Source organism: Echinops telfairi, unplaced genomic scaffold (genome assembly GCF_000313985.2).
Source record: "Echinops telfairi isolate 266 unplaced genomic scaffold, ASM31398v2 ScPeMD7_10;HRSCAF=50, whole genome shotgun sequence".
Lineage (NCBI taxonomy): Eukaryota > Metazoa > Chordata > Mammalia > Afrosoricida > Tenrecidae > Echinops > Echinops telfairi.
The window spans coordinates 10,874,778-10,882,390 of NW_022103907.1; positions in this window are offsets into that span (position 1 = coordinate 10,874,778).

Sequence of the window (7,613 nt, forward strand, 5' to 3'; positions counted from 1 at the left end):
ACATAGGAAATTAGTTTTCCATTCACTGATTCTTACATAAATTGTTCTGGAACATTGCCTGTCACCCCCACGATGGGTCAGCACTCCCCTTTCTTCCCTCGTTTCACGGTTGACTTCAGGTTTCCTGGTCCTTTCCTACCTTTTATCTTTAATTTTGGGAAAATGTGGCCCTTTGGGGCACTTGTAGCTCATTGTTCCAAGGAGCACATTCTTCTGGGATATTATTGTGTAGTTTCTAGTGCCGTCTAGTAATTCACAGGCGGGCTCTAGGATCGTCTTCAGTTTTAAGTGAGAAGATTGTCTTAGGCCAGGTGATGGTTTTGGGGGTTCCTCCAGCCTTTTTCAGGCTAGAAAGTCTGGCTTTTCCATTTAAATTTGAATTGTGTTCTATATTTCTTTAGCCATTCTAAGCAAGACCTTCTCCTGTGGTCAGGAACTATATTTTGAAAGACGATGAATCAGTCTACTTTCCTGTTGTCATTGCGGATCCCACTGAGTCTGGTCGGACTCATAGGAGCCCTGTGCCCAACGGAATGAAACACTGGCCGGTCCTCTGCCATCCTCACTGCTGCAGGTATGTTTGAGCCCATTGTTGCAGATGCTTCTTTGTCAATCCATCTCAGTGAGAGTCTTCCTCTTTATTACTTGCCCTCTGGTGTGCCGAATATAGTGTCCTTCCCCAGTTGGCAGTTCCCTTCTAATAGCATGTCCAAAATACTTGAGATGAAGTCTCACAGTCCTCTCTTCTAAAGAAGCAATCTGGCTCTACCCACAGATCACACATCATAGCACACAGTTCAAGCTTTAGGGTCCTCGCATAGTAGGTATGTGAGTTACTGGGCAAGAGCTGAAAGAGACAAAGGACTGGCCTTACTAAAATTGCATGCTGAGTAATTTAAGTCTCTGTTTTAGGAAAACATAGGTATACTCATAGCCTGCTGCTGCTGAAATCACTTGAAATATTTTTTCAAACATTAAAATAAAAAATGGGTTGTTAATTGATTTCAGTTTGAACAATGGGGAATATAAAAACTGTGGTGTTGCAAAGATTTTTTTTTTAGTGAGCACAATCTGTACTGCTCTAGAATCACTGAAACACTCAAAACACTTTGGTAATGTTTTCAGATATATAAATAAAACAAATAGCATATAATCATCCTAAACTTAAGCAAAAATAGAGATCTATAGAGGGACATATGTGGTTTGAAGGCAGAATTTAGGTTATGATATGTTGTAACTTTCTATTATTACTAATTATGCATGACAGTCAGCTTCTTAAAAATGACTTGCTGTTGTCTGTGGATTTGTGCTTTTTTCATTTGCTTCTTAATGTTCTATTTTTGGGTTCTGTGGAAAGATATTTCAGAGATCTCCTTCCTCTAAATTGTGACTGCTGGGCCTAACCTGAATTTTAAAAACCAAGCATTTGTTGTCTGACTTGAAAATTACTCCTGAAATGATTGTTCTTTTACGAAAAGTCAGAAAGGGGCTAATTAGCAATCACAATTAATACTGTTAAGTCTGATTACAGTCTGTGCACCCTGATCAGTAGAAGAAAAGCCTCATAATTTCATATAATTAAAACTCAGATAAATAGAATATCAATATCTTGGAAATTTTTAGAAAATGAGACCAACACAAAAGGCGATTAAATATTTGACTTTAGATTGTACTAATTTGACATTTTAGTATTTGAAATTTAAAAAACTTTAAATTCACTTTCTTTTTGATCTAGTAGATATGGTACTAGACATCTGACTGATTCAAAAAAGCTAGTCAACATAAAAGGAGATCTAGAATAGGTATCTACTCAATGGTAGTGAATGATGACAAATATTCCTAGGTGTGCCTTTAAACTGAATTATTAGGTAGATTGGAACAGGTTCATATAGCTCTTATTTGGCTTTCTTTTAGTACAAAGGCCCAAAGCCCTTTCAATGCTTTAAAAGCTACACATACAGCAATGTGATTGTGATGTAGCATTTGCTGTGAGTTGGTTCAGGGTCCTGGTGGCTGGCCTAGAGGGCACCTACTAGGCTGCTAACTGCAAGGTCAGCAGTTCAAATCCACCAGCCACTCTAAGGAAGAAAGACGGGGCTTTCTACTCCTGTAAAGAGTTACAGTCTCAGAAACCCACAGGGTGGGGGGTGGGGGGTTCTACCCTGTCCTTTAGGGTCGCTATGAATTGAAATGGACTCAGTGATAAGTGTTTTTAGAGGGGTTGGTTCAATCACTTCAAAGAGAGGTCAACTTTAATAATGTTAGAGAGCAGGTAAGAATTATACATAAATTGGACATTTGTAACCCAGGGGCTTACAGTGTCCTGCTTCACTCTTGGAAGTGCAGTAAAGTGCTTTCCAAGAAGGCTGGTTTACATTCAGTAAAGACTTCCCTGGCTGGAGTACTCCAATGATGGAAACAGTTAACATACTTGGTTACTAATTGGAAGGTACAAGGTTCAAGTGTCTCTAGAGGCACCTTAGAAGAAAGGCCTGGTGGTCTAATTCTGAAAAAAAAATCAATATATGTTAGAGGTATGCATTTAAATTTGCTTCTATAACCCTGGGCAGGTTATTTAATCTCCATACACCTCTGTTTTCTTATCGTTAACATTGGGAGATAATAACTGTATAGTATCTCTCTCATAGAATTATGAACATTGAAGAAATAAGTACGCACAAAGTACTTAGAAGTATACATGTGTTTGCTTATAGGAGAATAAGCCAACTAGGGTTCTAGTTCATACATGCACTGGCTTATTCCAAATAAGACATGCTTACATCTGTCTCTGCTGCAATCAGTGGGTGTCTGCAGACAAGTTCTTTCAGGAATACTTGTCTTAGCGTCATTTAAGTGTCTTCCAAAAAGAAAAGATCTAATCCACACGGTGGCTTTCCAGGGGGTCTTTTGGGCCCGTTCAATTCAAGGCAGAGAGGTCAGCTCAGAAGGTGATGGTGCTCTTTATCTTAGCATTCCCAAGGGTCCTCTTGTCAGATTTTTCTCAAAGGAAACAAGGTGATCATGGGACTGATCATGAAGAAGTTTGAAGAAAAGTGAAAACTTCACTGGTGAGCAAAAGGCCAGCAAAGTTTCACCAAGGAGTCTTGCAACTGCTTATGCTTCAGGGTGGCCAGGGCGGTCCTAGGAGCATTTCCTGGGGAAACCTTATCCCATCCACCCTACAGCCCTGGTCTTGCCTCCTCAGACTCCTTTTTGCTCCTCAAACCCAAAGGACATTTGAAAGGAGCATGATTTCAGCCCCTCAAGGATGTCAAAACTACCATTTGGATGTGGTATAAGTTAAAGCTGGCACTCACTGAAGGAGACTTGGTTCTGACTCCAACTGGCCCGAGAGGACAGGGTAGAACTGCCCCTCTGGGTTTCTGAGACTATAACTCATTTTTCTCCCAAACCCTCTGGGTTTCTGAGACTGTAACTCATTTTTCTCCCAAACCCTCTGGGTTTCTGAGACTGTAACTCATTTTTCTCCCAAACGTATTTCTTCTAATATAAATATCCACAGGACATCAAACAATTTGTTGAAAAATTCCATTATCTTCCAATTCCAATTTTCCATGAACTTCTTGAAGCCCCCTCTTATGTGCACTCTATGCTTCAGATAATTATCATTTGATTGAAAATTCACATTACAATCGGCTTTGCTATTGTATAGATCAGCGTTGTCCACCGTGAGCTATAAAAAAAGGTGAAGATTCCCTTTGAATTTTCATCTTTGGATTCTTTGTAGCGTCATCTCTTTGAGGCGATTGCAATTCCGTGCTAGAGACCAGTTCCTCTGGCTCACGAAGCTTTGGTTTTCAGAGTCTTCATAGAAAGGCTGATCAAAAGTATGACAAGTTCAGTAAAAAAAGTGAAAGAGTTTTCCTTTGGTGCCAAGTGCTTGTCCGGTGTCTTTGAGTCAGCTCTGAGTCACAGCAACTCAACGTCTGACAGAGCGAAACGCGCGGTGTCCTGGGCCGTCCTCACATTGTTCTGCTTGAGCCCGTATAGCTGGAGCCATGAGTCAGGCTGCTTCGGCATGTGCTCTTGCCCTTCTCTGAAAGGAGAGTGAAAGTAATTCTGAAGATCCGGGAGGGCAAAGTGTCCGAAAACTCAAAGAGGGAAGAAGGAGATTTTTATTCGACTTTCACCTCGACCACAGGAAGTGGACAGACCTGAGGGTGAAAGGAGTTGGTTGGGGAGACTGATAGGAAATCTGGATTTCCTTGTCTATTTTCAGGGCACAGCAAAAGTTTGATTTTGGTCGCTGTGGCAGACAATTTTATTTCTTACTTTGTTATTGAAAGGAACGGTGGACAGATTTGGGAAGGGGCGCGGTGTGGGCCTCTGACTAATCTCTGCAGCTAATATTCTCTGCTTCAGCCTTTTGGTTTGTGAAGGAGCAAAAATGGAGGGTGAGGGAAGCTAGGGCTTACATCTAAATGGCCGAATGGTCTAATTCATAATTTTTCTAGGGATGATTCACTTTACCAAGCTTCCTTACTGCTGTCCTCAGGGGTTTACAAAGTAGCTATCCCATAAGACGGTCACTAATGCTGCCATCTATTCTGGTTATATGGTCGTTAATAATGTGTTTTTCAGTGCTGTAGGGGGTAAAGCATTTGGCTGCTAACCAGTAAGGTTGGCTTAAACCCACAAGCCACTCCAAAGAAGGAAGATGTGGCCTTAGACATTTTTACTCCATAACATTGAAATCCATTGGTATCTCTTCCATTTTGAGTGGATATTTTTCCTCCAAGAGCGACTACATAATATATTTTATTGTTATTTTAGAAAATATTGGTTCACCAGTTATATAAATATTCTAAATGTTGACATATTTCATAATATTCTGGAAAAAAAATCTCATTTCTTAAAATTCACCATTGATATTACCTGAAAAAAAAATTCTACACTGGAAACTGCCAAACTTATAGTAGCAGTGAAAGTTTTCCAAACTTCCAATTTTCACTTGAAAGCTACAATTTTATCACTGGCAACAAATCATGTTGACGAGATTAAAAACCAAACCACACCCGTTGCTGGTGAGTCAGTTCTGACACCAGACAACCTGCCTGATGTTCACGTGTTGTGATTTGTGGTCGATTACTCATAGAGAGGTTGGTGATTAGAACCTGTCCGTGAGATCACGGAAGAAAGACCGGGCAAGCCACCTCCATGGAGATGATAGCCAAGAACGCCCCGTGAAGCAGTTCTACTCTGTAATACACGAGGTTACCACGAGTTGCAGACGGTTTATTTAATTTCAAACAAATGTCTTCTGAACACCTAATGCTGAATAACCTCAGTTTATCAAAGTGGTTCTTTTCCCCAATAAAAGGGGAATTGTTTGAAAGAAAGCAGGTGGTTTTCTGGACACATGTCTGCAGCAAAGTGCTTTGTGTGGGCTTCTTATTTTGTCATGCAGTATACTCAGAGGATGCGTACTCTCTACTTCTGCATCAGCCAAAATAAAGTGTCAAGAACTACATTTACCCACTGATCTCAGAAGCAAGCAAACAATGAAATAGTGCTTTTAAGACCTGGAAAATAGGTATCACACAAAAGTGATTCTTGTGAAGAGAAATAAATGAGATGAGCCCAATGATTGGGCTAGCTTACTACCTTGGGAGAGGTTTCAGGACTCAGTGCAGTAGGGAGGCCCCAACAGAGCCTGGTCATCTGCCTGGGTTGAAAAGACAGAGTTGAAAACTCAAGGAGGCCGTGACGGCTAGAATGTGTAGGTCAGAGTATTAGTGAGAATTGACTCACTGCCATCAAGTCAATTTGGACTCATGCGACCCTACAAGACTGAGTGAGAACTGCCCCTGTTAGTTTCTGAGACCGAAACTCTTTGCGGGAGTAAAATCATTCCTCTCTTGCCCTACACTCCTGACTCACATGACCTTGCTCCAAGTGGCTTTTGTTTGTTTGTTAGTTTGTTTCTGCGAATGAAGAGGGACATGAAAGGACAGCGTTTTGATGATGTAGAAGCAGTGAAAAAAAATGAGGGAGGTGCAGTCAGCCATCCAAACAGATGAGTTTGGAAAATCCAAAAATGGACTCACAGATTTGACAAATGTATTAAGTATAATGGAGAGTACTTTGAAGGTGATAAGGTTGTTTCATTAAAAAAAAATTTAAATACACAGCTTTAAAAAAAAATTCCATTTTTTGCATACATGTATACATTTTCAACACTTTAAAGTGTTATGTTGCAGCAGATATACCCAATGCAATACATTGATTGATTTTTTTAATTGCTGCTTCCACGGGTGTGTTAACCTGGGTACTTTAGAGAAACAAATCCACAGAAACTCATGTATAAGAGAGAATTTTATATAAAGGTTTAGTGCACATCAAGAAACATCCCAACCCAGTGCTGCCCAAGCCCACAAGTCCAACTTTAACCCATATGTCCAACACCAATCCACAAAGTCCTCCTCCATCTCACAAAACATACACTATGATGCCAACTGCAGGCGGAAAGCTGAATCAGTGAATGTGTAAACATCTCAGCACTGGCAGGGGTCTCCACACGGCTGCTCCAGCACCCAAGGCTGCATCGGGGTAGGTCCATGCGGCCTCTCCTTGGGTATGTCTTGCAGGAAGTGAGCCTTGCCAGCTGAAGCAGGGGGACTGGCTAAGGCAGCTACACCCTGGTCCAACCATCACAAAGCAAGAGAAATGAGAACTAGAAAGGCGAGGCTTACCGAGCCATTTGTCCCTCTGCCCTTCAACTAACCCCATATGTGTTTATTGGCCAACTTGGCACAATAAACTAACTACCTCAATGGGCATTGATTATAGACCAAAGTGAAATGAAATCCTTGATGATTTCTGTGTTAGTCTGGGCAAACTAGAGAAACAAATTTATAAACATGCATATATGTATAAGAAAGAGGATTATATACAAGAGCAATTGAATATTGAGAAAACATCCCAGTACAGTTCAGATTAAGTCCATAAATCCGATATTAGCCCATATGTCCAATACCAATCTATAAAGTCCTCTTTAGACTCACGAAACAAATGCAATGACACTGAATGCAGGAAGATCATAGGCCAGTGGGTGCAAAGTCTTGTGGACCCAGTGGTGGTAGAAGCGCTGGCAGGGGTCTCCACGTAGCTCCTCCAGTTCCCAGAGTACAGGGTCTATCAGCATAGTGCCCTGTGTCTTGTCAGTAGGGTGTCTCTTAGGGAGTGAGCCTAGAGAGAGATTGTCCCCTGCCTCCAAGGAGGAAATACAGGAGTTCCCAGAATTCTTAGGAGAAGGCCATGCCCACACAGAGGTCTCATCGGCTATGACCTGATTAACAGACTAGACTCCACCCCTCAACTCTTAATCCTCTCAAGTCCCAAATTGATACCAGATTATGTAACTACCATAATTTCAATCTCTTCGGCATTTGTCATGATGTTGCTTATGGTCCAGTTAGGAGGATATTTGTTTTCTGATGTTGAGGTGTAGTCTGTATTGAAGGCTCTAGTTTTTTATTTTTGTCAGTGACTGCTATTACCAAGGATAAAGAAGGTCATTTCATGATAAGAGGTTCAATTTGTCAAGAGGCTATCACAGACATAAACATTATGAATTTACTAGGAAAGCTTCA